Source organism: Nannospalax galili, unplaced genomic scaffold (assembly GCF_000622305.1).
Source record: "Nannospalax galili isolate Female #2095 unplaced genomic scaffold, S.galili_v1.0 scaffold512, whole genome shotgun sequence".
Lineage (NCBI taxonomy): Eukaryota > Metazoa > Chordata > Mammalia > Rodentia > Spalacidae > Nannospalax > Nannospalax galili.
This window is the reverse complement of record NW_008331992.1, coordinates 2226838-2241210: the sequence shown is the minus strand read 5'-3', so window position 1 is coordinate 2241210 and position 14373 is coordinate 2226838.

The window sequence follows — 14373 nt, the reverse complement described above, 5'->3', positions numbered from 1 at the left end:
AGAGAGAGAGAGAGAGAGAGAGAGAGAGAGAGAGAGAGAGAGAGCCCAAGAGACCAAATGTACTGAGTCATCTTAATACTAATCAGTGACAAAATTATTACAAAGGAAATTATTTTCCCAATGAGAATTTAGGTTAGTTCACAAATGAGATGGGTATCTTCATTGTACACAAAACGCTTTCTGAGTGTTGCAGAATGGCAGATGCTGTTCTATTTTTTAACCAAATGAATAAACATTTTTTATGAGACAGTTCTAGAATGTCTCCATTTACAGACAAAGTATTGAGTACTGATCAGCCAGGTGATCTTTGCAAAGCCATGGAATCAGGGTAGCCTCAGCAGAGCTGGGGTTCGTTCCAATTCCCACATACTGGCTCATTTTTTTCTCTACTAGAATAGTTAACTTTTATCTTTTTCCTGTCCCAAGTCCATTCTATCTGTTGTTAACAGCACCTCAATCTGTTTGCGTACTTTCCCAGATCCACTGAAGAAAGGCTCCATAGGGCAGGCAGCCCACCTAGTTTCCTGACCCCTGTTTACTAAGAAACTTGTTCATGATCCAAGAGAATCAAACTCTCCCTCTAGTTTTATCTTGGTTCGAGAAACACAATGAAAGAAATGAAATAACTAGAGTTCATAGAGCCTGAGGAGATGCTATTACTTCCCAGTTTTAAAGCACCTGGAGTACCTTCAGATTTTGATCAAGTCCATCCATCTTTTCAGCACTTTCTTCAATTATCTGGAGTATGCCCTAGGATTACCATGCCACAGGTTAGGTATTACCCAACTGCAGAAGGGAAGTAAAAGCATCCCATCCCTCACATTCTATGCATAGATTATATATTTGAAGTTTACCATGACCTGCATCTACTACTTACAATAAATAATCCTACTCAAATTCCCAGGATTCAATGACAATTATGAATAGACATGTGTTTCTCGAAAATATTTATGTTGGAGTTTTAACAATGTGACTATATTTTTGGGCAGGGCAATAAATGTAATTCGGGTCAAATGAAGGCATGGGGTTGCTGATACAACAGAATTCACAAGGGAAGGAAAGACACTAATGGTGTTTCCACGTGTGCAGAGAAAAGTCCCATCGATGACAGAGCAGGTGGGCAGATACCTAATAGGAGGAGAAATGGCCTGGTCTTGCAGAAACCAATCCTGACAACACCTTGACTGCTGTCTTCCACAGTTATGAGAAAAATAGTTCGTGTACTTCAAGCTCTGAGGGTATGGTATTTGGTCGTGGTTCAGCTTGGGCTGTGGATTTTGAGCTGTGGACTTTGGTTGATACATAGATCTCAGTACTGCTATACCCGAGTCTACCTATAAATACCTGTAAATATATAAGGGACTTGGGAATTGCTGGATGTGCAGAGGCTGGAAGAGATGCTCTTCGTTCACTTCTTCAGTTCATATATGTGTTACAAAAAGCTTATAGTGTTTACAAAGGACTTTTGGTATGCATGAATGCTAAGAATGATTTCAGTGAGTCTCAGCTACAAATGAGGAACACACGGGAAATTAGAAGAATGAATATTCTTATAAACTAGAAAGGAACTTGGATGAACTGTGTCTACTGTTTTGTGGATGGTAGTTCTTGATCTTGAGGTGTTAATAAAACGTTCTGACTTCTTATTGTGTATAATAAAAAGCAAAAGGAGAAATAAATGAAAAGAATTGTTAAAGCAGAATTGAACTAGAATTTGATTTGAAAAATTCACTGCAAAGCTCAGAAAATGTGTTCTGGAGAGATATGACTGGACTATGACTCCATAAAGTGCCCATGGCACAGTGAGAGGCCACCTCAGCAGAAGCCAGACATTGAGGGGAAGTGATGTCTCCTGAGACACTTGTCAGTGGGAAGTGAAGGAAAGGAAAGTGCATAAAGTAAAAGAAGGCTTTCAGATTCCTGGGATTCCACAAGACTGAACAGCAGAGCTGCTGGGCTCTACACATGCCTTAGTAGCAGTGACTAGAAGGGAGGGTCAAACTAAACTAGTGAGGTATGAAAAAAAGCCATAAGGGAATCTCTTGGTAAGTGAAGTGGTTTGAATGTGGAATGTCCCCCACAGCCTCATGGGTTTAACACTTGATTCTCAGCTAGCTGTGTTGTTTGGAAGGCTGTGGAACCTTTAAGAGGTAGAGCCTCAGTAACGGAAGTGGATCTCTGGGGCAGGTCTTGAGGCTTTACAACAGACTCCCACTTCCTGTTTGCTCTGCTTAATGAGCACAGATACAATGTGACCAGCTAGCCTGCTGATTCCCAGCTATGATGGACTGTATCTCTTTGGAAACATAAACCAGAAAAAAAAAAAAAAAAACCCGTTCTCTTTTAAGTTGCTTTTGTCAGGGTATTTTATTAACACAGTGATAGGGTAGCTAAGGCAGTAAGCTAATCACAAAATGAAATAAAACAAGTTTGAACAGAGATATACTGTTTGGGTAGATAAAAATGCTCTCCAAAACTATAGGCTATTAAACAAAAATCCAAGCTCTGGGGCAGTCTCCTGTCCTAGATCCTGTTGACCATGAAAAGGTCACAAGCTCTAGTGGAGAAGCTACTGCTGTTTAGTTAAGCAGACAAGATGTGTCAGTAAAATTGCCTTGAAAATGCCTACTAATTAACTATGTTTATGCTCTCAAGGATAGTGCTGCTATCAATGTTGTCAGAGAAGCTAAATTTTGCTATCGTCAGTGCTGACTGAAGAATCATAACTGATCAAAGTACAAAATAAATGACTTTTGGATACACAGCCACGAGTATAACGTCCTCTCCAAGGCTCAGGGACACATCACAGAAGGAGTAGAAAGTTCATAAGAGCAGGAAGATAGAGCGGGAGAGCTAAGCAAAGCCAACTGAAGGGCAGGGCAGGGCTGTTACATGCTTGAACTCACATCAGCTGTGATACCTGCACAAGGTCTTCATAAGATTTTGTCTGTCATGGAGGAGGGAGACACTAATGGGTCCCTACCTCCTTGGGGATTTATAAACGGTTAAGTGTTGATGGGGACAGGAGATATATTTTCTTTAGTGGATAGTCTTATGTAAGATGCACATGTTTGGTAAAAAATTCTAGGCCATGCTCTTCTGAAGAACCCTAACAAAACTCAGTGTGTCATTTAAAATGAAGTATACATTAGAGAAGATGGATGACAAGTTGGAAAAGGAAAAGAATTAACAGGCATGGGAGAGGAGCACAAGAGGCTAGAGGAGAGTGTGGAATGATGGAAATACTAAAATGCCACAACGAAACTCATTATTATGTATAGCTAATATATGCTAATAAAAACATTTCAAAGGGGAAGAATGATTTGTGAAGCAATCCAGAGGTTCGGAGAGCCGCCACTCTCACCAGAGGTCAGAAAGCATGGCTGTTTCCTCCTCAAGGTTGGACGGTATTCTTGGCTTCAGCACATCAGGATGTCCCTGCCAATTGCCTTGGAGGTAGGACCATGCCTAGAGATACAGAGCTCAAGGTCCCTGGGCCTGAGGGCTCAGAGACAAGACCAGCTTTTTCTTTGTCCTCAATCGGATTTTTCTTTCTCTGTTCTGTTCTCGCTGAGGACCCGTTGTGCCTTCTTGCTTCTGGTTCCTTCCTGTAGGAGTGAGAATGCTTACCTGTACCTAGCTCATCATTGTATTTACCTGTACCTAGCTCATCATTGTATTTAGGAAGAACAGAATTTCTATGGTTTCACAGGTTCACAGCTACAAAGGAGTGTTGATTCTGAATGAATCATACCTCAGTTTTCACCCATATGCAGATGAGATTTTGGACTTGAAATTGATGACTGAATGAATGGATAGGGGGGACTGGAATGGAGCGAATGTAAATTTTATGTGATAAAGACATGAATTTTGGGGACCCAAAGGGTAGAGTGTCCAAAATTGAGTTGTGACCTGCCCCCATTCATATGTGAATTCCCCCAATGTAACTGTGTTTGGAGACAGATCCTTTCTTGAAGCAACTGTAGTTAAGTAATGTCCTGCCCCTGGTGGGACCCATTTCACTGGACTGGCATCCTGATAATAGGAGGAAACATGCTGACTTCTGCTCTGCGCACACACAGGGTAAGGGTCATGAAAGGACACCATTGGGGGATGGCAAGATGACTCCATGGTTAAGAGCACTGGCAGACTGCTCTTCCAGAGGACTTGGATTTGGTTCCCAGCATCATGGGTTGGCTAACAAGTATCTGTAACTCTAGTTTCAGGGAACCCCAATCTCTTCTGGCCTCCTAGGGCACTGCTGTATGCATGTGGTGCACTCGCAGACATGCAAACAAACACTCATACACATAAAATACAAACAATTATTTAAAAAAAAAAGACACCATGAGCAAGTGGTCCTGTAAAGCCAGAGGAAAGACTTCTCCATAATCCAATCCTGATGATACCTTGGACATCTAGCCTCCAGAAGTATAAGAAAAAAAAATCTGTTGTTCTAGCTTCCAATGTTGAGGTATTTAGATATGGTAGCCAGGCAGACTAACATAATAACAACGAATGCCTGTTGCTAGAAATCAGAGTGGCAGGCTCAGGAAAGGTGCTAACATGAAATTACCCCTCAGAAATGAGCTTTGTTAGGAAAGAGCTTTGTGTTCATGGGAGTCGTTATTGGGCCTTAAGGTGAGAGAGAATTCTAAACATTATAAAAATATTAGAAATGATAGCTTAAAGTAAAACTGCAAAAGAGACAGTCATTATGGACTGCGTGGTGGTGGGGGCAGGCTTTCAGGTAAATCCTCAGAACAAAAAATATGTTCTAGCTCTTATAGATTTTCAGGGTCATGGCAAGAAGTCCATGCAGTGTGATTTCATCTGGCTTACTCTAGTGAATCCATGCGTGGAGTCAGGTACTGAGTGGGGATGTAATTCTCTTTTGTAGCTTTAAGGGGAAGGTGCTGTGAGGCTATAGAACAGCAGGGATTCTTAAATCTCTGTCAGAGAGAGTGAGCTACAGGGGTGTGGCCTCATTTCTCCAGGCTGCCAGGTCTGGTCTTGTCTCTTAGCATGACTAGCATCTCAATGTGACAGGTCCCAAATCTAACATTCCAGCATTTTTGTTTTTATTTTAAAAAGAAATATTTTATAGGAAAAGAAGATAGAAGAGGAGACAGAGGAGACTCAAGGGATGATTGCCTTTAAATGTGAGTTTCTGCTTCTTCAAGCTGTGTTGGAGCTCAGCAGGATTGGGGCTGGGGCCTCCTTGTCTCACAGTCGGGTGTTGGTCTTTGGGGCAGAAGCTAGAATTTAGATTTGTGCAACAGAGGGCGTTGTCCGTATAAGTTTTTGTAGCGTGTTACACAAGAGTCTGGGTGTATCGAGTCAGTGGGCAGACTAGAAATGAACGTACATTGGTAAGAATCAAAACAGTGACCGAAGAAAAAAACTACTGGTTATCGAATAAGAGTTACCAGCCAAAATTAAAAATTGTTTAATTCCATACTTTAAAACTTGATATTTTGGCTATTGACAATCCATTCTAAAGAGGAACCCGGTATTGGTAGAGTAGCAACTTGTGTGTGTGGTCTAGACGTGTTTCCTTCCCATCATCCATCACCCCTTACCTGACTCCCTGTGAGCTGTGTCTCTCCCCTTGTGTGGTTGGCATCTGAAGATGTGTTACATCATAGCCTCACTCCACAAAGGAGTATCTATGGGGTATATTACAGGCGCTTCAATAAAGATACTGTATTCATTTAAATGGCTTGAGAATATGTGAGTGGAGTAAGAGAGATTTTGAATTTAGATGACTTGGACACATATCCCAGATAATCCCTGTCTGCCAAATGTAAGATCGTCCTTGTTACTTATCCCCCTTCTGTCCTTTAAGTAGCTGCAGCAAAGCCACAGGGTGTCCAAGTCATAAATGATTCCTGCAAATCTGGACACAGCATTTTAACTCCTCCAAAATGGCTCTCATCTAAAACATCATTCTTGTGGCTAATTCTGCTCTTTCCAAGAGCTACAATCTGACATTGTTCCCTTTGCCAAAACCACAGCTTGAAGCTCCTTTTACGTAACAAGCTTTTTCTTCCTGGCCTTCTGCCTTTGCGGTATTTCCAGGACTGACGTCCCACTTGCTCTAACTAATACTTGTGGAAACTAGATTCTTGTGTTTGAACTTCCATACATACATTTTTTATACCCTTCCTTTTTGGGAATTTACGGATCTTTGTCTTCATGTTCTTCAACAAGTAGATAAGGAGAGACACCTTGCCAAGTGAAAGGAAGACATAAAATCAGTACTTATTTCAGAAAGCTGAGTTGGGGTCTGGCTATGTTTTCACTGCAAAGGCACTTCTCCCTTCCCCCAAAGCTCATTTTTGAGACACTTGCTCAAGAAGTTGGATACAGGGATGGTTTTCATACGGGGAGGTAGCATAGGATCTCATCAGAAATATTCTTCCATGTGGAGGAATTCCAGACAGAAGTAAAGAAGGGGACAGGAGCAAGTAGAATGCCACGTGGACCTTTGAAAGGGTTAGTTTGCTACTGCATTAGAGAGACAGAAGCCCTCCTTGGAGACAGGATAGCAGAAAAGAGGGTTGCTTCCATCTCTAAAATTTTAAATCTTTTTGCTGTGACACCATTGGGTCAGGCTTTCCACGTGTCCAAGTATTCCTCTTTGTGTGGATACATAAGGGAAAAATGTTAGGAAGAAGTGGCAAGAATATTCAATACTTCAATTTCTTGAAGGTTGGCTTACAACCCAAAATTGGCAGTGCACACATAAGACAATGTGGCCTTGACACCAGTGGCAATCGTTCTCGTCAGTATCTCTGCAAAGTCTGTTTTTCAGATGTCAAACCAGGACTTACAGATGTTAGGGAAATGGCAGAAGCACATTTGCTTTGTAAGTAGGAAACCTGAGCTCGAACTTGTCTTCTGTTCCATGTTGGCAGATTCCCTGGATAAGAGCGCCTGCCTGCCTAGCACTCTTTGCTATTGTAAGTGGAACCTAGATTTCTGCATTACAGTTGAGACGTCTATTCTTTGGATTTTTCCCTGCATATTTCTGTATTGACAAGTAGACCAGTTCTGATTATTTCGTTGCTTTTGTTTAACACGGTATGATATAGTATGAGTCTATTCTTTGCTTTTAGTAATTAAATGTTTGTTTTGGGGCATAACCATTCAGAGAGCATGGGCTGTACTTTCTTAACAAGTGAAGCAGATGCCCTGGTACAAAGAAATATTTGTTCAACCAGAATGAAGATACTTTTGAGGAAAAAATATTTTACTTATAACTTGGAAAATACCAATTTTGTAAGCAAAACTGGACTAGAGCTTGCTTTTAGAGATCTATGATAGGATCTCACTAAGGAATGGTTTAGTGAGGTTAATTTTAGAGCACGGATTCTAAAACCAGAATTGGAATCCAGTGAGTGAGTGACGTTTTTGTCTCTTGTTCATAGCAATGACAATACTTAACAATATTAAGGGATAACATTTTAGACACTAAATAAGCATCTATTCAATGAATGAATAAACTTTTTGTAATAATATTAAATTATAGGCAGTTGGGACATAAGTAGCTCACTAGACTATGAGAGTGAATATTTAGTGGTATGATAGGATATTGCTGTTCAGATTTTACTCAGATCTTAGTGTGTTTCAGGTAGCCCTGAGTCCCTAGGAGCCACTTATGCTAAGGTGGCCACTCTTCCTAAAGGCCCATTTCTCTTCCAATTTTTCTTCTAATTTTTGCTTGATGGTTCCAAAATCTAAAATATACTTGGGGAGAGGATCTCTAATTAATATTAAGTGTTATGTATTATATATATAGACACACCCTGAGTAATGAATGTTTATTTAGATGAACATATAAACTCCTTATGAAAGTTGAAAAATAAGAAATGAAAGAGACCTCCCCCAGGTTGAGTTCTGAGCAGAGGTTTTGATGTTTGGGGGCCCTTCTGTCAGTACTACCCAAACAAGGCTATGCAACCTACATCATTGACTAGTCTTGGATCTGAATTTGTGATCGCTCAGCTGCATTTATTAGTGATGTTTTTGTATATGTAGTAATATTTCAATCTCCCTGGAATCAAAATGATAGGGTTTTAGAATGAAAACAATATTACTAAATACAATTGCTTCAGTTACAGCATTATTAAGTTCAAGTGAAAATCTTGAGAAAGATTTTTTTAGAAAAAGGGACATCAGTATGTCATTTTTCATTATAATAATTGTATCTCCAAAATAGACAGTTTCATCATACTGAGGTAGCAACACTGACTCAAGGTACATAATGGAGGGAACCTAAGTTGATTATCCATCTAAATTTTAAAATGAGTCCATGAATTGAACTGCATCAGAGATTTATAAACACTAGTGCATAATGCAGGGACACTCATTGCCTGGTGTCATTGATTGATGGTAGGAAATTCAAACATTATAAAAACATCACAGAAATGATACCATGTTTCTTGTTATTTGACTTACTCTGAGATTAGACAGCAATTTCCACATGGCTCAAATGAAAAGCATGGAAACAGTGTGAATCTTATCCCCAGTCAAAGTCCTTTAGGTACGAGACTTTAGTTCTCTCTCATCAGTTGTCAAATTATAACATTAGGCAGGAAGGAGGTTCTCAATAAATGTGGAGAGAATCAAAGGCCTTCCTCTGGTTTGCTATATCTTCTCAATTTAATTTCATATTTGATCATGAATTCTATTAACACTAGAAATAAGTAGTGCTACTTATTAGTTCTTTAAAAATCTTTCATTACTTTGATATTGCAGTTCTGATTATACTAAGATTATATGGACAGTATCTTACATGGGAGCAGGAAGAGCAATGAGTCTATTTTTATTACTGGAGAGTTTTAGATATTTTTTACTGTCCATTTGGGGACAAGATGAGAGAACACAGCAGTCAGTGAGTGTTCTCAAGTCCCTGCAAAGAGGAGGGGCTTGTATGAGATGGGGGACTAAGGGAGAGCTCTGCACTAGCCTTCCACATGGTTTCCGTCTCCAACTTAGTAGAAGCTCTGCTTTAGTCAGAAGTGTTGTCCTCACATCTGTTGCAGCCTCTGCCAGCTGGAAGTCTTAAGAGTATTGCTGATAAGATCCTGTGGATTGCTTCTCTCCACACTGTGCTCCTTCAGCAAAGGAGGGAACCTGTGTTCACTCCAGGACCTGCTCCCACAGCTCCTATGATAACTAATCCCTAGGCCTCACTGTTGTCAAGTAGGCAGATGCTCATATCACTTCACAGGAGAACACAGAATGCAAAAATGGCAAGTGACACAAGTGCAGGGAATTGGAAACCAAGAATTATTAGTGGGTAGGAAGGCAGATGATTCAGTGACAAAGACACTGGACTTGCATTTAATCCATGGAGGTTTGGATTTTGCCTCCAACGAATCAGTCCTCATATTATTGATAGTGTTGATTTCTACTCTTTAAAACTTATTTTCTCTATAATTATTTTCATCTCAAAAAGATATGTTGTGACTTCATGTGAAAATATATGTAAAGTCTTAACACATAGGAATAACTCATTAATCTGTCTTTTGGAGTGGTGGCACTACAGTAGCCATGACAGAAAGATGCCGTGTTCACAAGCCTCCTGGGCTGCATAGAAATTCCCAAGGCTCCTTGAACACCCTAGCAGGACTCTGCTTTGTCACGGACACTGGCTCTGCCGCTGCTTCCTCGGTAAATCCTCACTACTTGTGCTTCATTTTGCCAACTTCTAATAAATAATTACCAGAAGAAGCTGAAAGTTTCTCATCAAGCAAAGTCCAAAATAAAATTGTCATTCCATTCACAGAGATTACACATTATAAACAAGAGACATCGGAAATGTCCTGGGTACTTCCCTGAACAGAGGAGACTTGCCAGTGATGCCTTGCTTGCCTTTCTCCCTCTCACTATCTCTCCCTCCAAGACTCTTGAGTCATGATAAGTTATTTGGTAAATAGGAACAGTTTCTCATTTTCCCCAGGAAATGACTAAGTTCTGTATTTTCAATTAGTCCTTAAAAATTTAGCATCTGCTTTGGAGGGGGAAGACAAATATAGCATGTGGACCATACCTGCTTTCTTACTGCAGACATCATTCAGAAAAAAACAAAACAGCCTCAAATATTTCAGTACTCTCCTGTTCCTTAGCTCCTGAAAGACTGGACTTCCAGAAAGGTTCTGAAGTGGGTACTGGTGCCTTCCGAGAGAATGGCACTTTTTTCTGGCAGTTATTATTAATTATTATTATTGTTATTATTATTATTTTATTATATTGCCTACATGTATGTAAGTGCACCAGTATCATGCAGTGTGCACAGAGGTCAAAAGAAGGCAAAAGATCCCTTAGAGCTGGAGTTACAGACAGCTGTTAGTCACTATGTGGGTACTTGGAATTGAATCCAGGTCCTCTGTAACAGCAGCCTTAGGGCTCTTAACCACTGAGCCATCTCTCCAGTCTCTCTTCTGACAGTTTTTAAAGTACAGACTAGAAAGGATATTGGTTTTTCCAAATGTAGCAAAGACATTGTGCCTATCACTTACCTGAAGTTTGATTTGTTTGGGATGGAAAAACAAGAAAAAGCAAACAGAAAAGAACAAAAGGGACAGGTGAAGGGAGAGAGGTGGAGAGACGGGAAGTAAATATGCAAAGAAAGCAAAAGAGAAAAGAGAAAGGAGGTATGCTATAATCTTAACACAAGGAGGGCTATGATGGGGGCGGAGGGCGGTCACTGTAAATTGGAGGTCAGTTGGATAGACTGCTTCATGAGTTCGGAACTAACCTGGACTACAGAGTGATTTTTAAAAAAGACCCTAAACTAACCAACTGAGAAGCAAGGAAACTTAATTTAGGGCAGGATAGTTCCTTCATGTTTTTAAGGTAACCACAAATTCTATAGCTGTACCTACAAAAATTTAATGCTTTGAACCTATTCCACAGTCTGCTTACATTATTCTTCCAGTTTCTACAACTTCTACACCCCTACTATAAAATAAATTATAAGTCTTACTTTCAGACATTTCTGTTCTTATTCCACCCTGTTTGAAACTCCCCTTTGCTTTTCTCCATTTGTCTGTCAAGTTCTTATTCCATCTTTGAGATGAAGAAAGTTTGAGAGGGAAACAGGGAGTCAATTTTCAATGAAGAATAATGGAACCAGAAAAGAGACTACAATCAGACCAATGCCTGCAAATTTTTAAAAATCCTTTTTCTCACGTATGGAGGGTCACGTAGGAAGTGTCAACACAAAAGCATAACTCTCACCTCAAAGGAGATAAGAGATAGTTTATTCTGGAGCCAAATATGAGTGACCATGGACCATAAACACAGATTTAGGTTACCTCAATTCCATGTTCCAAGGAGGTAACAGTTTCATGAAGTTTTTATATTAACAGGATAGAGATGCATGTGCCAACATCTCAGTGTTAGTAGCAAAAATAATGAGTCTTTCTGCAAGGAACAATATATTCTAAAATGAAATGGAGATCATTTTTAAAGGTTAAAAAACTCATTCAGTTTTATGTCTTATAGGGCTTAAACTGAGTTCAATATTGTTTAACTGTATTAACTCAACTGAGAAACAAGAAACTTGCACCCACTTGTGAAAAAGATGTACTCTTGCTCTGGAGTGTGTTACTGAATATATTAAAGCTGTACTGAAATGCTTCTTCTAATCATGTAGTTATTAAAAATTTTTAAAAATGAAAAAAATAATTCTTCAAAGCATAAAAAAACAAAGTCATAAATCTAGACACATTTCAAATACCTTGATGGATATATCATAGCAAAGCAGAGATTTTTACTAAAGGTCTTAGATGCTATATGATGACATTCTTAACTTTTTGATTGGTAGGACCTGATGATATGCTAAGATAATATATTCAAAAAGGTGTTTATCTGTTACTCACAGGATGTTAAGTCAGAAACAAAGGTGAGAAAGAAGTGGCTATTTAGGGGAATAAAGATGGCCCAAGAGAAATGGTAATTAGACTCTAGACCTGCAATATTCCAAGCTCTCTACAATCACCAAAGTGCTAATCAGTTGATAAGTCTTTGCAGAATGTTCAGTTTCAAGATGCAGTTTTTTCCTGGGATCTTTGGTTCACAGTTCCTCCTGTTGGCCAAGCATTGTATTTGTGCATTTGGGAGCCACATATTTATTCTCACATTGCTATGAAGGCTCATTCCTAGAATCTGATGTAGATGAGGCTCAGCAGGAGGCAGGAAGCGCAATCTTCAGAACAGAGGATTAGCTAGGCAGTAAAACCAATAAGGAAGAAACTCCTGAGTCATATTAAAACTGTCAGCCATCATGATCTGGATTTGACTGGTTTCTTTTCTTGTCTTCTGTATCTGATATAACATTTCCATGTGACATATAATAGGATTATTATACTGAAAATTAAAATAATCAAGAACATTTCTTGGCCTAAGGGAATAATTGTAGCAGATTAGGGAAACAAACATTTAAAAACAACAAGAATGTCTTCATTTACAAAACAAATATTAATAACATTAATGGAAATGTGATCAAACATGTTAGAAAATCAGAATTTTATAGGTATTGAAACCATAGCCAACTACTTCTTATTTTGAGGATTAGAAATGGAAATGGGACTCTAGAAGGAGTCATTGTAGTACTGTCCATTTCCTTAGTAAAACATAGGTATTGCTTAATTATTATTTTTATCCTGGCTAATTGTACTACATAGAACACCTTAAATTTAATTAAGGAACATCATTTAATCAAGGAACATCAATACTTGCACTATAAAATACTATGAATATTGTTGTTAGAGTGGTAGTTTGTATAATTTGGATAAGAATTAACCCAAATCTTTGGTTATTTCTGTCTATAGAAAATAGGGTTGTAGTTACTTGTTAAATATTGGAGTATGCTACAGGGCCCTTTTATTCTAACTGAATGGTGTGGTAGTTTGAATGAAAATGTCCCCCATAGGCTCCAAGTATTTGGACATTTTGTCCCCAGATGATGGCGCTGTTTGGAAGGTCTTAGAGGGTGTGGCCATGCTGGAGGAAGCACGTCACTGGGGGTGGCTTACAGAGCTCTTAAGCCTTGCCCTCTTGCTTTCTGTGCTGGTTTAAAGATGAAGTTCCTACCTTCTGCTCCTGCTCCAGCCACCTCCGGCCACCACGCCTCCCTGCCATGACAGACTGTAATTCCCCTGGAACCATCAGCTCAAATAAATGCGTCCTTCTGTAAGTTGCTTTGGTCAGTGTTTCTATCACAGCAACAGAAAAGTGATCAATACAGTTGGATTCAGTTAAAATATATGTATATCTGTTATATATACTATATATAAATATATGTAATATATATACAAATTTGAATTTGAAAACGGATTTTTTATCTAAGTAATACTGGAAAAAATTAGAAAAATACGTATGTATTTTTACAAACTTGAATATTTTAAACATGAAAATTAGTTGAGTAAGGTAAACATTCTGGATAAAAAATAATCATTACAAAAATATAATAAAAGGGAATAATATCATTATTTATAACAATTTGTGAAATTACTATTATTTAATCATTTAGGAATACACCAAGTGAAATATTAAGTATCGGAAACCATTAAAAATAGCTAACTATATTTGCATTTCCCTAATTATTAGTGATGTTGAACATCTTTTAAGATGTTTCGTAACCATCTTTACTTCTTCTTTTGAGATCTCTCGGTTCAGCTCCTTAGCCCATCTTTTAATTGGATTGTTTCTTGTCTTGGTTCTCTGTTTTTTGAGTTCGCTATATATTCTGGTTATTAAACCTCTGTCAGATGTGTCGCTGGTGAAGATTTTCTCCCATTCTGTGGGTTTTCTGTTTGCTCCCTTGGTTGCCTCCTTTGATGTACAGAAGCTTTTTAGTTTAATGAGGTCCCATTTGTTAATTCTTGCCCTTGTTTACTGAGCAATTGATGTCCAATTTAGAAAATCCTTTCCTACACTTATATCTTGTAGGTTTTTGCCAATGCTTTCTTCTAATAGTTTCAGAGTTTGAGCCATTTGGAATTGAGTTTTGTGCAGGGTGAAAGATAGGGATTTAGTTTCATTTGCCTACAAGTGGAGATACAGTTTTGCCAGCACCATTTGCTGAACAGGCTGTCTTTCCTCCAGTGAATATTCCTGGCCCCTTTGTCAAATATCAGGTGGCTGACAATTTCATGTACTCATATTTGGGTCTTCAATTTTGTTCCATTGATCTATGGGTCTATTTTTGTGCCAGTACCATGTTGTTTTTATGACTATAGCTCTGTAACACAGCTTAAAACCTGGTATAGTAATCCCCTGGCATTGCTCTTAGTGCTCAGGGTTGTTTTGGCTATCTGAGGTCTTTTGTGCTCCCATATGAATCTTAGGATACTTTTC